The 19,929-nt window shown below is 45.2% G+C and overlaps 1 long non-coding RNA gene across 1 annotated transcript; it reads left to right on the top strand.

Annotated features, from left to right (window-relative positions):
- Positions 1-295: 295 nt before the first annotated feature.
- Positions 296-18,482, top strand: LOC144178633 (uncharacterized). The gene is made up of 2 exons (XR_013324036.1): positions 296-433; positions 17,153-18,482. It is a non-coding gene; the product is annotated as an uncharacterized LOC144178633 (long non-coding RNA).
- Positions 18,483-19,929: the final 1,447 nt, after the last annotated feature.

The raw sequence follows: 19,929 nt of genomic DNA, 5'->3' as shown, positions 1-19,929 counted from the left end.
AGCCCCTTTGTGTGTGGTGGAGGTACTACTGTTTTGACGAACTGGTGTGCCCTGCGAGTAACAAATGTAACGTTGAGTGCGCTTCATCAGGCTTAGTACTTTGTAAAGCTGTCTCATACCGAGGTGGGAATTCGGTTTCTGTGCTAACAGGATAACCCTTTTGTTTTCTCCCACCCAGAAAGCGTGGCCGTCCGCGGAAGAGTCCTTTGGAGGCGGCGAGCAGCTCTAAGGTAGTAGCGAGACAAGAAAGCTCTGTTTCTTGCAACGGGATAACATTGATTCTCATCAAACTTGTAGGAGACATCAGCTACAGGAAGAGCTACGAGAGGCAGGAAGACTCCTTGTCCTTGGGATGAATCGTCGTCCTTGACTCTCGCCAAATTCCAGGGTGATTCGCCGCCGGCTTTGCCGTACGATTCTGACGGGGATGCAGGTGTGTTGCTTGTTTTCACTGTTGCTTTTACAGGCCACGTGGGGGGGGGGGGGAGGACCATTTTCGGGCGTTCCCTAAACTACAGTAAAACCTCGTTACAAGAGACGCTCAAGGCAGCCAAAAAACGTCTCTTGTAACCAAGGTCTCTTGCATGCAATGTTGCTAACATGGCAAACACAGGAAAACCAACCCAACCGCTTTTATTCAAATGTCTCTCGTAACCAAGTGTCTCTAGTAACAGTGTCTCTTGTGACGAGGTTTTACTGTAACGCCATTTCACAAAGCCTGACGGTTCGATGAAGTCAATGCGTGTAGTCGATGCAACATTTGTATAAATAAAGATAGCATCAATACTAATGGGTAGAGCTGGCCTGTGGGACAGTGTGCAGGTAGGAGCTGCCGTAGGGCATAGAGTTTCATACAATAATAACTAGAGGGGAAACTGCCGCTAGTGTCAACCCGAACTCCGAGACGACGCTTACGCTTCGATTGGAATGATGGGTAGTTATTGAACCAGACCCGCCGCGGTAGCTCAGTGGCTAAGGCGGTGTGCTGCTGAGCACGAGGAGCGGGTTTGATTCCCGGCCACGGCGGCCGCTTTTCTGATCGAGGCGAAAGCAAAAACGCCTGTGTGTACGAGATTTCGGCGCGCGTTAAAGATCCCCAGGAGGTCAAAATTAATCCGGAGCCCTTCACTACTGCGCGTCTCACCGCCTGCGTTGCGTCGGCGTGTTAAACCCGACAACAATTAGTTCACCAGATTGCGTAGAATCGAAACGGACCTATGGCTGCGCAAATAGTGTTTTTTGACAAAAAAAAAAAAACTTATTGCTCGGTTCGCTGTTTACAAATTACACGGTGAAGATAAAAGCTAGTGACCAAAAACTGGTTTTGTACGAAATGAAACGACGCGTTTAAGGGGGGACACTGCTCTTAAAAAAACTTTTTTAATTTTTGAGTAAACTCTGTGAAACTTGTCAGACTTGTTGCTTTTCCTCCACTGATTTCAAATATGGCATTATTTTTTTTGTTGGTCAATTAGGTCCCGAGATAATTAGAGGTAATTAACCATTTTTGGAGGAACAATAGACAAAACTGTGTTGGTCAGAAAACTGTAATCTTTACATTTTCCAACACTATGAACCCTGGTGAGTGCAATAAGACAATCGGTTTTTTTATGCGTCGCTTGGAACTAATTTCACAGCTCATTAAACCTTGGTGGCAACACTGGCAAGGAGCCATTTTGAGTGCCAACTTCAAACACTGAAGTTTAATGAGCTGTAAAGTTAGTTCCAAGCGACGCATAAAAAAACCGATTGTCTTATTGCACTCACCAGGGTTCATAGTGTTGGAAAATGTAAAGATTACAGTTTTCTGACCAACACAGTTTTGTCTATTGTTCCTCCAAAAATGGTTAATTACCTCTAATTATCTCGGGACCTAATTGACCAACAAAAAAAATAATCCCATATTTGAAATCAGTGGGGGAAAAGCAGCAAGACTGACAAGTTTCACAGAGTTTACTTAAAAATTAAAAGAAATAGTTTTAAGAGGGGTGTCCCCCCTTAAATGAAAAGACCTGGGGCGGTATTCTCGAGTTCTGTCCCTTTTGCGTCCCTTTCGAAAGTGTCCCTTTTGGCAAGCGTGATTGGCTAAAAGCAAACAACCGGAAGTGACGTGTAACGCAAGCGCAACAAACCTACTGTGAACGCCCATTGCTTAACCGGAAGTACGTCACGATGAAAGGGACTCAAAAGGGACGTTTTCAAAAGGGACCGTTACGAGAATACCGCCCCTGGAGTCAACAGAAGTTTGGCCGCCTGCCAAGGGTCGGCTGATTCGGAACTGTGCCCACAAGCAGTCGGTGCTTATTCCAACACCACGCCTACGAGAACTTGCCAGCGTGTCAGTGTCAGTCTGCACATGTTCTGCGAGCTCGCTTGTGGAACAAACAATGTTACAGTGAAAAAATGGTGAATTTAGTAAAGAAAACAATGCCCGTTAAATCAACTTTAAAAAAAACAAAAAACCTGCATTATCGGGGATTCGAGCTTGCAGCTTGCAAAACAATGAACCTAGTGCTCCAGACCACTCGGTCACAAGCCAGCTCTGCCAGGGGTGGAAATATAAAGTATATAATGTATAGCCAGTTCACATTTTTATTCAGTTTTAGCATTCCAAGCAACTTACATCACTATTTCTTGAATAACACCCGTGCAGTGAGCGTCCCCCAAATTCCCCCAATTTCTCACATCTGGCGACTACATTCCCTAGGCGGAAAAGCATTCGCAGATGTTTGGTCGCGCTGCTGACCCCTGTGCCAGTTCACCCTGTGCAAAAAATGCTTCCCGCACCCCGGTTTTACGCTGTACGACTTTAATTCTTCAGCACCTATATTAGCTTTCATGACTCTTCTCCCGCCTTCAATTGGCCTTAGATTTTTCTACTAGTGTACCCTATTTGCACGATTGTAAGTAGACTCGAATGTAGGTCGACCCTTTAAAGTTGCATCTCTCTCAAAAAGAAGAAAAATGTGCGCGCTGCTTAGAAAAAATCATCACAAAGAGAAGCTCTTCTGTTAACTACCAATACCCCCCATACGGCGGCTCTTCCATTGAGGATCGATGCTCCCTCAAGAGCCGTGCGGTCGTGGTGCACGCAGTAGATGTTAAAAAAGAAAAGCTTTTGCATAAGCATGCGGAATAACCAAGCGCTGCGGGTTGAGTGGGAAACTTTATTATGAGAACACATTTGCTGCGAAAATGACAACCATCGAAGCAACCGGCAGCGGACACTGCCGTGCTATACCAAAACAAACAACATGGTGGCTGACGGAAGCGGCCGCGCACGATTTCCTTTTATTTGTGAGTACATTACTCGCATTCAAAAAGCATTTTGTTCGTCTCTAATAACCAAAATGAGTATTAGCGAATCCCTTGATTCAATGCACGATGCTAATGTAGCCACAATCACATCACAATGTTCAGAACGCTTACGAACGCAATGGTAGGAGGTTAGTCGCTCTGAGTACGGTGGACAAAGGGCACGGATCGAGAACGTCAACTTTCAAATTAATACGCTACGCTTCGACCACAGTCGAACCCCACTACAACGCACTCCGCTTCAATGAAATTTCCGCTTCAGCAAAATATTTCCAATTCCCCGTCAGCTAGCCATAGAAGTCAATGCAACAAAGTCCTCGCCACAACGAACCATTTGTCAGGCTTGCTTTCACTTCAACGAAATTTTCGTTGATTTGGGCTGGGTTTGAACAATTATTTTACAATAAAATAACCATAGCGCCAGCTATCTGTAACTTTTTATACATTCAGGACGCTTAGTTTCACCAAAAACATGCACGGTGCGCCCGCACCGCCACCCAAAACAACAACAACAAAAAAAAAACTCATAGGCGGACGCTATTGTTTGATAATGATAACGATGTGGCTGGCCATCTTTACATGAGGCACAGGCCCGGTTCGCCAAGCCGGAGCTACAGCCAATCCGTATCCAGTTGAAATCGCACGAATGGGCTCCTGAAGAGAGTGTGGTTGGTTTTTCCACATCTTTAACAACAATTTGCGCGCTCACCGCTTCATGTGCACAAGTAATATTTGGCTCGGGTATTTCTGACAGTGTAATGTAAGCGTCGCGCGGGTTTACTTGCACGGCTTAACGAGTGTTGCAGGGTTCCTTAAGAGTTCCCCTTTCTTCTTTTTTTTCTTTTTTAAATTTGCAGGATCCTCATCTCAATCTAAAGGACCACAACTGCCAACACTAGGGCCATCCATGAAGGAAGTGGCAGACGTGGAGGTTCCCAATGAAACACTGGCCCTTGCCAACACCCAGATCCCACCTCCTGCATCCTCGGATACCTCCATAGACGTCCAATCTCTGGCACACGCCCTCTCTGAAGCCGCCGGTGACATCCGATCCTCCGCTGGCGCTCAGCCCCCTGCAAATACGTCAGCGTCTGGAGGCCTGAATTGACATTGAAGGTAACTGCCCGACCTCTGCTGAATGTTCGCAGCAAACTTGGGGGGACACTGAGCGGAGGCATTTGGCAGGGACGATTGGTCTGATGGTGACTGTGGCATTCAGTGAAAAAGTGGGAATGAAAAGAGAACAGCATTAGTTGTAGGTTGGATGTTAGTTCCATAACCATGGAAACGAGGGCGCAAGGCTGTCCCCACCTCGTAGCACCCCTGATTTCTCGTTCCTCTTGTCGTTACTATTGGTACACGGTTCGATTTCGATTCTAAGTCGACCCCCCAACATTGGATTGTCAGATTTGAAAAAAAAAAAAAAAAAAATATCGACCTACAATCGTGTAATTATGGTACTAGTCAGCGAAGCGTCATGTGCGCTTGTGTGGAGCTACTTGGACTTATAGCTTGATACAGTCACAAACTAACAAACTAAAAGCACATTTTTCTTGGCACAAATATGCCACGGCTTAGTTTCTACTGAGCGAATGAATTGCGACGACCTGCTGGCTGACTGATTCTATCAGAGGGTCGGCAAGCCGTGCAGTCAAGACACGCCACCTTGTTTTGATGTCATACGAAACATCCTAGGAAGTCGGCAAGGAGGATGCAGAGAGGAGGACAGTATTTTGGAATTGATTTTTCTACTGAATAAAGTCGCTTAAATGCAGCGAGAGTGGTCAAAAGATGGCCGAGAGACTCCGGACTAAAATTGTGCAAGTAATCCCGCAATGTTTACAAATCTCTTCAGTGTCCCTTTAATAATGCCGAAAATGCCGAAACCTTGAAAACGGGTATTGCCGCTATCTTCACTTTTCCGCACTGTGATTTCCTGAATGGTTTTAAGTTGGATTAGCGTAGCTTCTTCCGGCATTTTGTCTGAACGGAGCAGCAAGGTGTAAGGACATTTAAATGTACGGTAGTGTGTGGAAACTTTCCTTTACTAGTGCTTTTATTATTGCAAATGAAGCTTGCATTCTGGAATCCCTTTGCGCTCACCCTTCAGCCGTTTCTCGGCTCTCATCAACACGGCTTCTAGTGCCGTCTTTTTGGCTTTGTGGACCATTTCATGTGTTCACATTAAATAAAATCAGAATGAAACGAGAGTGGGGAAATCCAGCTGTAATTACAAATCGTTATTTTGTGTGTCTGCAGTCAGAAATACCAAGAAAATGCCAAGTGCGCACATGTGAATGCATGCCTCGCGGCGACCAGCGGGCAGAAAAAAAAAAAATGTCGAGCGCTTGTGTGTGCATGCCTCGTGGCAACCGCCCAGTGTCCCTGGCGCATGTTTTTCAAAGCCAGGCACACCCACTTAGGAAGATTGGCCAAGGTTGGCCAAAAAAAAAAAAAAAAAAAGAGAGACTCCATTGTTCGACATAATCGTGGTAACACTTGCTCGCAATGAGAAAGACAGGTCATAGCGTATGTTTCCCCAAGGTGATATCCAGTAGTTATCACTTATAAAAACTGAAGGAAGCTCACAGTTATGGCAACAGTTATGTCATTGCGGCAGCTAAGAAGAAGCAAATCGACTGCAATCGTAGGCTTACCCGGCTTGATGGTCCTGAAGGTTGCCTGCAGCTTTGCTACCTTCAAGTCTTGGGCAGTGTTGTGAGCTTACTTCATTTGTTTTGAAAGCTTGCAACCTCTACTCAACCACAAAACCTTTTACGCTTAAAAATAAGAATTCAAGGCTGACATGTCCCGCTTCTCTTTTCCTATGACGTCGATAGAGCATGTCACAAGGGGCTAAAGCAAATGTCGCTGGCCACACCCTCTGTCCACACTCTAGGCGGCCAGTCAGTACCATTTCGGGGTGCAAGTGTCTAGGTGACAGTGCAGAAAATATTTCCACTTGAGCAGTGATTAGTGAAGCTGACAGCCTCTTAATATTTGAATTTTTCTGCTACCAGGCACTTATATAAGCGTTGGCAGTAAGGATTGATATTGTTTGTATGTGTGTTCCCTCTGATTCACTGGCATAAATCTGAATATTTCCATTGCACTTGTACACCAAGGTGAAGTCGATTTGATGCTTTCCACCGTTGTCAAAACAGAAACTAGGCCTATCGCTAGTGGTGGCGAAACACGTTTTTCCAGAATGTTTTTTTAGGTACAGTTTGCCTCTTGTCACAACACGTGCCCAACAGAATTATTGAGCACACACGAGCGTTTTTGCTTTTCGCCTCCATCAGAAAAGAGGTTCCCTGCCGCGGCGACTGCTTTTCTGATGGAGCCGAAAAGCAAAAACGCCCTTGTGTACGAGATGTCGGTGCACGTTAAAGATCCCCAGGAGGTCAAAATTAATCCGGAGCCCTCTATTACGGCACGCCTCACCACCTGCATTGCGTCGGCGCGTTAAACCCCCACAATCAATCAACCATATTTATTCTGCACTTACATACTGATCGCACTATACTGATTTTTCTTTCCCAGAAAAGTAGTGCTTTCGCAAATTCTGCCAATTGAATTTGTCCATTTGTAATTGGTGATGGCTAGGGGTTTGCAAAGAGCGATTGGTGGCTTCAAAGCAAAGACAAAGTGAATAAATCATTTGTTCGGATAGCTGTGAGTTGAAGTGAATATCTTCGAATCAAAGTGAATAGTATTTGACAATTCCTAATTACAAAAACTGGAATTTTGAATTTCTAAAGCGTGCTTCAGATAACTATAGCAACTATAGCCTGGCAAAAAATTACAGGCTCGTTTAAAGGGGCTTGCAAGATTTTTCAGCATAAAACAAACATACAGACTCTGCAGCTTTTAGCTTTATTTAGACAATTTATAAGTATTAACGTAACCAGCTATAGTGTGGGACCGGATGTAACGCGGGATTTCTCGGCCACCGGTAGGCCTCCCATAGAACTCAATGCACAAGCGTATCTTTTATAACACGGTTACCAGAAGCTCTGTACCGTTTATAGTGCGAGTTATTGGCGGATGCGCTGTTCGACTGGTGCATCTGGGCCATTGTTTTGGCGTCACATAAAGAAAGCATGGATTCCGCCTGTAGACGCCTGATAAGCAATTGCCTTCGATATCGCAAACGCAAAGCGTGGACGAAAAAAAAAAAGTTGCAGCTTGCGTTATCACGCCTCGCCGGCCTAAGCTGGGCCACTTCCCTGTCTTCTTCGATCTGTTCTTCTAGGGGCTGGGAAATGCAGATCACTAAATGTGAGCACAAAGTAAGTTAAAGCCGCGCCGTGGTTCATCAGACCATGCGTGCAGCAGCGGCGACAGATGCGAGAAAAAAAAATAAAAAAGAAAAGACTAAGTAAAGGCTGTACCTCTGTTTTTAAGTACAGCACATTGCTGCATGCCTTCATGGCGTTCATCCCAGCTTTACACTTGCTGACTTCTCCTTTTTCCAGTTCCAATAATGCGTAACTTTTAACAAGCACTTGCTTTTCGAATGTCTCCCCACACACCTACAAGGATCTTACATATGGGCTCCAAGAAGGGCATGTCACGTTTAGTATAGACTAGTATAAATGTATACAAAGAGTTGGGACCAAAATTGGCCAGATAACAAATTGAGCCAGCAAACCAACTTACTTAATGCTGCAGTGTCAACGCCTCGTCAAGAAAGCTTCATCACTGTGTTTAGCAGCAAAGTTCATTGTTTTAAAGCCATACAAAAAAATGGGATTTTAAAAAAATATGAGCTTGGTGTACCATTTGATCAGCAAACCGAAGACTAGGGGATTTTGTCAATAGCAGCTGGTCTTTCTCACTAAGGAAATCATCGTACTAGCGTGTGTTTCGTTGCCTCTTTTACCTCTGTCTCTGTTTAGTGTTCGCTAGTACGATGATTTCCTTAGTCAGTAACCAACTCGCCCAACTTACCGCCTTAGTTGGTCTTTCTTAGCTAGACAGTGTTAACCAGGGGAGCAGAGAATCGTGAAGGTTGAGTTGGAAGGGGCATGGCGATATGTGTTTTTGCGTCCTTGTCGTAATCTCAGTTCAAAATCTATATCTGGGTGTCTTCACGAGAGATCGGACGGGCGTGTTTGGTCGACATTTTTAATTTTGATGAGAATTTTATATGGAGCTCCTTGTTCAGAGGGGAAAACATATGGGAAGTTCTTTTGTGGAAAAAAAAAATTCCCTTTCTCAAAAAATTCCTAAAGCCAGCTCAGGGGTCACTGGCACATTGAGTGGCTTGCAGAAAATTTGAAACTTCTGCCACTGTAAAACAAAAACTACTGCAGCTATTGGCTTAGTTCTGGTTATGTGAAGACTTTGCATACTCTCAAATGATTTAACGTATTCGTGTTTGGCGTGCAGAGCTAATTTGTGTTAATAAAAATTCCCGAATTGGAAAAATGTTTGAAAAATGCCCAAATGTGGGGCCTTTTTCCCATCATATAAGCAGCTAGTTCAAATTTTTTAGTGTTATTTTTCTATTCTTGTTCAATCTTTTTGCCAATTTTAGTTTATGTGGTCAAGATGGTTCAATTTCCAAAAAGCTCTAAAGTTCATTGTCTGTACAATAAAGTTCATTGTCTGTCTGTCTGTCTGTCTCTACTGCAGCTAGGAAATGAATTTTGGTATATTTTGCAAGCCAATTGTAAGAAAAATCCATCTGTGATTTTTTCAAACTTTTCCAAATTAAAGCCAAGGTTGCTGCTCTCTATCACCTACATCAAAAACATTTTGCACTATTTTTGTTATTTTGCAGCTACAAAGCTACAAATATGGCCTTGTTAGCAGTATTGCAGTGACATACTCAAGTGGTTTGTAAAAAGCTTATGACGGCAATGTTGGGCAAGAAATGGCAGTTACAAAGAGAAAAGCATTAAATAAACATTGGGGTGAGCATGATTTGCTGAAATTAAGTGTGAATGAAGTGGCCAGCATTTTAACAACTCATGGAAAAGGCCCCCAAGTGGATCGTTCGAGCAAGTGCACTCGCTCTTCTGGATGCATCTCTTCATGCGCTGCTCAATGTTGTTGTTTCTGCACGGTGTAGGCCCACTCGCATATACAGAGTTGGTAAGATGAGATCCGGACCTCTCGGGAGCGTACGGGGAGCATGGGCTATGCTCTACCGTAGTCCAAAGTGCAGGAGGGTCAGGGTAAGAGTTCTGGCGGAAATAAACAGGTACTGAAGGTGGGTGGCTGAACTTCCTGCTTAGTTCCAGAAAGATATGCCTCCCAGCAAAACTAAAAGCATCAAGCTGAACGACTAACCGTGACCTTAGCCGCCTTGAGCGATCACAGGATCAGGCGGCTTGAAAAAACTGCCCTAGCAGGCATCAGTTTCTGCATGATCATCACCTGCGGCGATTCACGCACATCCGAGCCGAAGGAGGCTGGGATTAGGGAAAAATTGTTACCAGAAGGAACTTCCCTAGCCTCAAAGAGCTGTACACTGGAACAAAAGATCCCCTTCAGCCGACCAACCAGCATGTACATCTTTGCCTGTACTGGTGGTCACTAGATGGCTGCCGCTAACCCGCTACTGGCCACTTGTACCAGCCTCACTGCCCCCCTTCTTCATGTTCAAGTGTGTGGCAGTAATGCCGTACAGCCTCGTCGGTGCTAAGTGCTCTGCAGTAGCATATAGTGCCACAGAGATTGCACAGGGGTGCTATTCCTTAAGTTTGAAGACAACACGGGTACCAGATCAGAGAACTGAAATTCATGTAATTTGAACATAAGGATAATTTGCAGTGTTGATTCATTACATTTTTGTATCACTCCATGACTCCTCTGTTTTTCATCCAACATATAACGGCGATCATTTGAAGCCCAGAACTTAGAAAGGCCAGGTCTCAAGTTGCGTGGCTGAGACCGCACCAGTCAATAATTACCCACACGACCAAAACATGGGCTCGGAATCCGGAACTTCAACATGGGAATTAGGTGCAACGTACTTTATACGTGCCCAATTTCAACAAAGCATGCTCACCACAACGTTTGTTTAATTATTTTCTCTTTGTATCGGCCATTTCTCGCCCTATATTGCGGTCATAAGCTTCTTACAAACCACTTGAGTATGTCACCGCAATACTGCTAACAAGAACATATTTAACGCTTTGTAGCTGCGAAATTACAAAAATGGTGCGACAAGTTTTTAATGTATGTGATAGAGAGCAATTTCGGCTTTAATTTGTGGAAGTTCGAGAAATCGAAGATGGCCTTTTTTTTTTAATTAGTTATCAAAATATACTGAAGCGCTACCTTTTTGCAGTACCGGGCTTTTTTCATATTGAAGCAACTTGACCACATAAACCAAAACTGGGATGAAGATAAAAAAAGCCCCACATTTGAGCAATTTTCAATATTTTTCCCAATTTGCAAGTTTTTAATAAAAGGAATTCACTCTGCAAGCCAAAGAAGAATACAATAAATCACTTCAGAGTATGCAAAGTCTCTATATAAAAAGAACTAGGGCGATAGCTGCAGTAGTTTTTGTTTTACAGTGGTAATTTCCAATTTTCCACGAACCATTCAACACGCAAGTGACCCGACTCAGCTTTAGGAATTTTTTCGGAAAGGGAAATTTTTTTTTTTCCACAACAAAACTTCACATATGTTTTCGCCTGTGCACATGGAGCTCTATATCAAATTTGCATCAAAATTAAGGATGTCGATCGGACATGCTTGTCCGATCTTGTGGAAACACGCACCTGCTTAGAGCAGCGCGTTTGTATTTGAGGCAGTCTACTCTACTCAATACACTGAACAGTTGTAGAGGGCACTTGAGGGAGGAAAAAAAAAAAGAATGGCAATGGGTGATTACGTATGTGCCGCCTATTCGCGCGGGAAAGAAAGGTGCGGACGCTTACACCCTTAGCTTTTTTTGCTGTTGCAGCCGACTCCACGGAGGGCTGGGAAACAACCAGCAGTGCACCCAGGGGTTGGGACCCGGAACTGGACACAATGCCACTGCCGTCAGACTATTCTGACCAGTCTGACCATTCGGGGAAGCTCGGGAAGGGTCCGAGAGAGCGTGTTGCTGGGCGTGTTGGTTTAGGCCCACGAACATACTGAGTGGCGCAAATACACAACGCACACAAGAAATAAGACACCGACAGGCGCTACACTTACAACAGTTTAATAGCAACGACAGCAGCGTACATTTAAGGGGGGACGTGGCAAGTAAAACGACTTTTTTATTTATGGAACAAATTGAATCAAATTAGGAGCATTTATGTAGCTAACCATTCCAACAACAAAACTGAAATCAGTTTAAAGATACCATCTATACTTTTTGAGTTAGAAGACTAATTATCTGAAACTTGGAATCAGCATAATTAACTAATTAGGCAAGAAGTCAACAAGATTTTTACGTCAGTGTGATCAGGAATGTCTATTCTGTTCAAGGAAGCTATTAGATTATTGCATTATATCTTTTAGGCATAAAGAAAGAACAAGAAAAGTTTCACCTTCCTTTCAAAATCAGAAATAGTTGCAAGTCAAAAAGAAAGTGAAACTTCTGTCTTTCTTTTTGAATACCTAAAGGAAATAAAGCAATAATCTAATAGCTTCCTTGCACAGAATAGACCTTCCTGGTCATGCTGAGATAAAAATCTTGTTGAGTTCTTGCCTAATTAGTTAATTAATCTTGGAGCAGCTTTGTGAAGGTAATTAGTCTAGTAACTCAACAAGTATAGAATATATCTTTAACCTGATTTTGTTATTATTAGGTTGTTGTTATTATTATTATTTGTTTTGTTATTAGGTTAGTTAAATACATAAAATCTTCTAATTTGAATAAATTTGGTCCGTAAACAACAAAAATAGTTTTACTTGCCACGTCCCCCCTTAACATACATCCCGACATGCGCAATAGACGTGCCCACAGCGTCAGCGCAAGAATTTATCTAAAAACCGCCCCTCAGCTTTGAACAATACCACCGAAGTATCACTAACGCAGTCACTTCCCTTCAATCTTATACGATGCGCCTTGAGCCGTTCTTGGGCCTTCTGATGTCTGCTTTTTCCCGGTATCTTTGTCTCGGAAAATCATGGCTCACAATTTGTGCAGGAACCACAATGTGCTGTCTGTGCGTCATTATCAGACTTTAAATTTTGCGCATGCTCCCTTAGGCGGTCTTCCAAACATCTCCCAGTTTGGCCGATGTAGGACTTTCCACAGGTGAGGGGATTTCGTAAACCACCCCTAAAGCGCAATCAACGAACGGCTTCTCGTGTCGCTTTTCACAGGCCCTCTTTTTTGCTACTAGTAGCAATGCGAGAGCAAAGTTGGCCTAGCTTACTCGGGGCAGAAAAAACGACAGGGACACCGTACCTCGTCGCAACCTTTTTTAGGATTATGCGAAACCTTGTGTAGGTATGGAACCACTTCAGGTTGCTTGTCATTTCTTTGCTGCGCATTCGTCCTAGGCTTACTACCCTTCACTTTTTGAAGGTGTGGCATCGTTTGATTGATTGATTGTAGGTTTTAACGCGCCGACACAACGCAGGCGATGAGGCGCGCCGTAGTGGAGGGCTCCGGATTAATTTTGACCACCTGGGGATCTTTAACGTGCGCCGAAATCTCGTACACACGGGCGTTTTTGCTTTTCGCCTCCATCAGAAAAGCGGCCGCCGCGGCCGGGAAAAGGTGTGGCATCGTTCAAACATCTTGGAAGCACATAAAACGTCTAAGCAAGCTGATCCGGCAGGAGCTGAAAAGGGAAATCCGGTTGTTGAATGATTAGGTGCGCATTTCATGTTATATGCAAGACCCCGTGGTTGGCGGAAAGGAAACATGGGTGGTTGAAGCGGTTCGTCACCCAAATGATTCAAGTCTGGTGGCAGCACACCCTCACGGATCTACTGAAGGACCCGTTGTTCAAAAAACACCCAAGGTAACGAACCGGAGGTTTTTCAACATTTGAGGACACCTACGTTCCTGGGAACATTGCGAGGCTGCTGGAGAAAGGACCTAAGTTTGGGATTGAACCATGCATACCCCCTCATGAACTTTTGGCGCTCAACAGGCGTGTGGCTAACAAGGCTGAGAAGGAAGATGGTGAACGTTGCCTTCTAGAAGGAGTAGACTGTCTCTTGAGGTCGGCACCTGATCATGTTCGAAGAGGCGAATTACGTTTGTTGCATGGCGTTGTGGACAAAGTTCAGGGATAATCATCTGGCTCTTTTACAGTCAGATAAGGAAGGAGGATTTGTAGTGATGGCTAAGGGCACGGTCAATCGGAAGGCACTGCAGGCAATGAACAGGAACAAGGTTGCTCCTGCCAAAGTTAAATCTTCTACCTTAAAGTTATGCAGCAATCTGGGGCTAACGAAGCTTGCCCGTAGTGCTTCCAAGTGTAAGAATAACTCGCTGTCTGTCTTTTTCACAGCCAAGACGCACAAACCTGACATGCCGTTTCGAACAGTCATAATGAGAAAGGAACTTGGCAGCTTCATGTGGGCGCCGATTTCTGCTAAAAGCCTATAACTGCTTGACAGTTGCTGATTCTTTTGTCACGAAGAAATCTGATGATGTGATCGATTTTTTAAGGGGATAACCAGTCAATAGGATATATGTTCTCGGTAGACGTAGAAGATTTGTTTTATTCGATTCCTCACGCTGATTTTATCGAAAGCGTAACTTTATGTATTGATGCCAGTGGCGTAATTCTCTTTCAAAATAGTATCGGCATGACGGTTGACAACTTTTTAACCTTGTTAGAGGCATATCTTAACAGCACATTTAATATCATTTGACAAGGGCCTGTATGTGCAGAACAAGGGTATTTGTATTGGTTCGTCCCTCACCCCTTTCCTGTGTGATATATTCCAGACCAGGCCTTGGAGCGTGTTTTTAGTCCTCTTTTAGTTTTGAAGGTTTTTAGTTATGTAGATGATTTTTTAATTGTTCTTTTAGCAAACAGAGTTCTGTGACTCAACCTGACTTGGTGAAATGTGTTTTAGACGATTTTAAGCGCCTTGGAAAAGGCCTGACCTTTACTCATGAGTTGCCTCATGATGATGCCATCCAGTTCTTGGACCTGAATATTAAGGTGCTGCAGGGGCATGTGTGTTGGTCTTTTTCACCTTGGTCTCGTAAAGAACTGTTACCGTATGACTCGGCAATTTTTAAATAAATATAAAACGTTTGCAACAAAGAATGCACAAGTAACAAATTTGGTGGCACAACACCTTTAAGCGGTCTATTGCCAGTCTCTGCCTAGAATCTGCCTTGTGGAAATCGTGCGCACACATGATGCAGTCAAGTTTTGAAAATCAGGTGCAGTGACTTTTGTCGGCTGGCTTCCCTCTGTCGGTCGTGAATGCGGTGGCGGAAACAGTCTTTCAAAAAGTGAAAGGTAGTAAGCCTAGGATGAATGCGCAGCGAAGAAATGACAAGCGACCTGAAGTGGTTCCGTACCTACACAAGGGGTGCGTTCCAATTTACCGTTTAGACAGCTTCGTTGTCGTCTTCGCGGACAGTGCGCCATGTTAAGCCCCGTTCCAATTCGAACGAAGCAGTCAACGAAGACTGCTTCAAGGAGACAGCATCGAAGTCAGCAACGATGCAAGCTACCTTCCTGTCTAAATAAAAGGTGACGCCAGCGCCACCTTTTTGCGTATTAATGTTGAAACAAAAGCACTTGTTCCTTTATTTAAATATTTAGTATAAGTTACTAGTGATGAAGATGACTGCTTAATTTTTTAATTACGTAACGTTTGTAATAACAACGGTAATAATAGTTACGAAACTTGTGGCTTGCGCAAATCAACATGTCTGCTATGACGCTGTCGTCTGCGCTGGTGTTGCGCTTGCCACCGCAGCGCCGTTCCAATTTTATTCCTTTAGACGTCTAGTTAGACTGCTTCGTAGGCTGTCTACGAAGCTGTCCGCGAATTGGAACGCAACCTAGGTTTCGCATAACCTAAAAAAGGTTGCGACGAGGTACGGTGTCGCTTTTGTTTTTTCTGCTCCGAGTAAGCTAGGCCAACTTTGCTCTCGCATTGCTACTAGTAGCAAAAAAGATGGTCTGTGAAAAGCGGCACGCGAAGCCGTTCGTTGATTGCGCTTTAGGGGTGGTTTACGAAATCCCCCTCACCTGTGGAAAGTCCTACATCGGCCAAACTGGGAGATGTTTGGAAGACCGCCTAAGGGAGCATGCGCAAAATTTAAAGTCTAATAATGGCACACATTTGACAGCGCATTGTGGTTCCTGCACAAATTGTGAGCCACGATTTTCCGAGACAAAGATACTTGGAAAAAGCAGACATCAGAAGGCCCGAGAACGGCTCAAGGCGCATCGTATAAGATTGAAGGGAAGTGACTACGTTAGTGATACTTCGGTGGTATTGTTCAAAGCTGAGGGGCGGTATTTAGATAAATTCTTGCGCTGACGCTGTGGGCACGTCTATTGCGCATGTCAGGATGTATGTTAAAGGAGCCATGAAGAGAAAACACAAGTTTGGTTCATTCAAAAGATTGCCTCGTTAGAATCATACTGACACCACTTTTAACGTAAACTTCGGTTGAATAAGCCACATAATTAGGAAAAAAGGAAATGGTCATGCGACCCACTAGCTCATTTCCCGCAACAGAACCTATGATGTCACACGAGACAGCTCTGCGATTGGCGGAGGGCGGCTAAAGCAAGCGAAAATTAGGTAGAGTAAAAGCCTGCCGAACGAGCTATTTGCCTTAAATTTAGGGCACATTCTTTTTAAAGCCGTAAGAATGGTGGTAAGTGTAAGTTACGAAAGCACATGTAAACATAGAAGTACCGCTGCGTACTGCTGCTGTTGGTACTGAGCGCACTATTCTTGTTTAGCTGCACAGGACTGCGGGCCTTTGGGGCTGTCTCAGACGACACTGGCCGATTGATTGACGCGACGGTGTCTTACGTGAACATATTTGTCGAGCGAGCAGTATGTTTCACGAAACGATTTTCTCCCAGAACGAAAAAAAAAGGCAGAAAACGACACGCCATGGTATGGTGGCGCCATCTAGGTTGAGTAACGTAAACAAACGCGCGAATACCTCGATACCAACTCTGCCGTACAGGGTGGAGACACCCTTTGAACGGTCCCGTGCCGCTGCGATTGGATCAACGTGCTCAGCGCGTTGTTCGTTTCGTTTCCCACGCGACCCAGCAAAGCGAAACAGATAAGTTGATTCAAACTTTGCCAGTTAACTGCGTTGCGGCAATACTTTTAGGGCGATTTTGATACAATGACTTGCTTCGGCAGCGAGCGAGCGATCCAAAATGGCGGCCCCAGCGTGTACGTGTCTCTACCCTGTACGGCGGACGCGCGAATCAAGGGATCCTAGGCTGCATAGCGGTCTGTGATGTCATTGCAGCTACGAAAACACACGATTTAGCGGGAAAATCAAAATTTTAACATAAATTGATTAATTTCTCAGTGAATAAAGCAGCGTTTGCATTCGAACAAGCGCTGGGGGCACTACAAAACACGAAATCTTTCGAATAACACAAACTTGTATTTTGTCTTCATGGCTCCTTTAAATGTACGTTGCTGTCGTTGCTATTAAACTGTTGGAAGTGTAGTGCCTGTTGGTGTCTTCTTTCTTGTGTGTTGTGTATTTGCGCCACTCAGTATGTTCGGGAAAGGTCGGAGGAGGGCTGTGTTTGTGTGTTTTACCCTTGTTTGAACATTTCAATTTCTTCACTTTTTGTGTGTGTGTGAGAGAGAGAGAGAGAGAGAGACACACACTGATAAGTAATGCGACACCTGTCTTAACTAATTCCCCCATTCCCTCTCTGTCTTTCTTGTTTGTGAACTGCAGGGCGATACATTATCGCTTCGGGAGCGTGAGAGTAGCTTTGGCGGCAAGGCAACGGCGAGGCGGCGGTGTGGTGGCAAGGCTGGTACAGGAAGTGCTGTGCGCAGGTTGTGGCAGGGAGCCACAAACCATGCAACATATTGGAAGGGAGTGCAAAGGTATCCGTCCAGGAAGACATCCAGCTTCCGGAAGCACACCAGTAGATGGTAGTAAAAGAAGGTTAGAATGTTTGTGGGAAAAGAGCAGAGAACAAATCTGGGAAGACATGCGGACAACGAAATCGAACTAGCACTTTTTTTTTTTTTTTTTTTGTGAGGTTATTGTACAGCGGCGATATGACCAAGGTCGCTGTGCAACACCACTTTGTTACAAAGGGGAAGCCATTAAGCATCATCATCGGCTGAGGCGAGAAGGACATAGGAAGCAACACTGGCGGGTCGGCTGCGACGAGAGGAGACTGGCAGCGGCGCTGGGTGCAACCGGTTTGTTCATGGAGGAAAGAATACTAAGGAGAGGCCCCTAGCATCCCAATGCATTGCGAAAAGTGTGGAGGAAGTTACGTCATTTTTCTTGAGCCCATGGACAATGTTGCTTACTTGTTTACAACTGCGGTGGCCAAATTTGGGCAAATAGAACGGACAAATTTTTAAGGCGCTTGGTATGTGGCTGCCTCGCTACGCTTGCAAACCAGCGCAGTCGCTACGACAAACGTTTTTAGATTAGGCCAGTTTGAAAACTCTGCCGTCGGAGGCGTCTGCGTTCGCCATCCCGCGAGCCTGTTGCTATGACGACGACAAACGCTACTTTTCCAGGCTTAAGAGCTGAAAAAGCGTCCTTCTATCTCAAAAACGAAGGCCGTTTTTCGATTGAAACTTTGGGTGAGGGTTAGAATGGGCAAATCGAAGGCGAAATCAACAGCTTAGAAGATGACATCGCACCGAGAAATTAGCGACGAAGCTGTTTTCGCTTCGAAGCGGGAGGGCAGGGCGACGCCATGTTAGTCAAATCAAACCGGAGACAGCAAAGGATGATGGGATAGAGTGCTGGGCTCCGTGGGCTCAAGTCATGGCGGGACTCGGCTTCACAAATGTGACGTCAGGGCCTCTCCTAACCTTTTCTTTCCTCCATGGGTTTGTTGCACCAAGCAGGGACATGATGGCGTGTGGCAGTGGAGCGACCCAGCGACTTCCCCTCCAGCCTGGACCAACCATCATCCGCCGGTAGCGCCGGAGACGAACGGCTCCAACCCCTCGAGCAATGCCGGACCCGTCGGCGACGTAGAAGACGGGAGCGCTAGGGTGGTTTTGGGAATAAACTTCCTTTGATGCTGCAATTGGTTGCCGTTGTCTCTTGCGTGCCTCCCACGCCGGCACTGTTGACTCGGCAACCGTGTGTGGAGGATCATCCGAGTTGGTCCCATAATGGGAACTGAAAACGCAAATTAGACACAGACAAAGAAAGGAGACAACAGGATGCTAATTTGCGCTTTCAGTTCCCATTATGCATCACCAACAGGCCCAAACCATGACCCTTTTGGTCCCATACCCATATCCACCTGTAGGTGCGACCTAGCTGACCCTTGGCATAGGCCACCATGCTAGCTCTCGGCGCATCAACCACGTGGGCAGCCGCATCCATGGCAGTCCAGCGAGGTTCGCAGTAGACAGTAGTGCCGAAGCAGTCGTTTATTTAAGATCTCCCAAAGCATGCGAGCTTGAAGTTCTTGAAGCTCGACGGCCTTCATGAATCGCTAGGGATGGGCGAATAGTGAATTCGAGGTACAAAGCAAATAGTGATTTGGTCAAATAATTTACATCGAATAGTTCGAATAGTACACTAACATCACAAATTGCAAAGAAAAAATGAGCAAATTGTGACCCCCCCTAAGAATTGGGATTTATGCAGGCACAGTATTTTTTGAAAATATTGCCAGTTGAATATTTATTCGGGAATTACATGCACTGCTTTCCCTTACTGTATTCTCCAGTTTTGGGGAAGAAATACTAGTTGCTCCACAGGCTCCAGAAGCACCAGCTCCTGCCCGTGGTGTTTGGTTGGTTAGGTAAATTTGTTGTACCAAAAGAGGCCAATGTGTTCACCGTGCAAGTGTTTTGTATACACTTGAAGCAAGAGTAAACTGTTCTCTGCTGCGCACCATCTGCTGTTTTCCGGCGACAAAAAAAAAAAAAAAAAAAAGACAGCTTTATGCATGCTTGAAAGGGTTATTTAGATTAGAGGTACAGTCTTTGTCAAAATTTTGTGGGCCACGGCGACCGTGGCCGGAGCAGGCGCGCAGCCGAGCAGGGGCGCTGCGCTTGCCACTGCTGGCTGGTTACGCGGCTAAGGAGAATGAGGGGAACTTTCTCGCTTCCTTTCGTAGCGCGATAAGTGCAGTGAGGCAGGTTTCTCAGAGCAGGCGCACTTCGCTTCAGCGCAGGCACTTTACGCAGCTCTTGTCGCGCCGGACACACTACAAAAGCAAGAGCAAAAGTTCCCCTCGCTCTCTTTAGCCGCGCAACCAGCCGACAGCGGCAAGCGCAGCGCCCCTACTCGGCCGCGCGCCTGCTCCGGCCACGGTCGCCGTGGCCCACAAAATTTTGACAAAGACTGTACTTCATCGTCTACTGGATTAGTTTTGGCATGCGGTGTTCTGTACCGACTTGTCGGACCTACGCTGTGCACTTTGACAGTTTTAGCCAAGTCAAACCATTGAGAAACACAGTGGTTCAAAGTGAAACCAACGTTTATTGATACTTTTTCAGTTTCGGAATTGCGCCTTC

Source organism: Haemaphysalis longicornis, unplaced genomic scaffold (genome assembly GCF_048455015.1).
Source record: "Haemaphysalis longicornis isolate Haplotype H1 unplaced genomic scaffold, Haemaphysalis longicornis Haplotype H1 scaffold_1, whole genome shotgun sequence".
In the NCBI taxonomy this organism is placed as follows: Eukaryota; Metazoa; Arthropoda; class Arachnida; order Ixodida; family Ixodidae; genus Haemaphysalis; species Haemaphysalis longicornis.
This window is presented reverse-complemented; position numbering and strand designations above follow the sequence as displayed.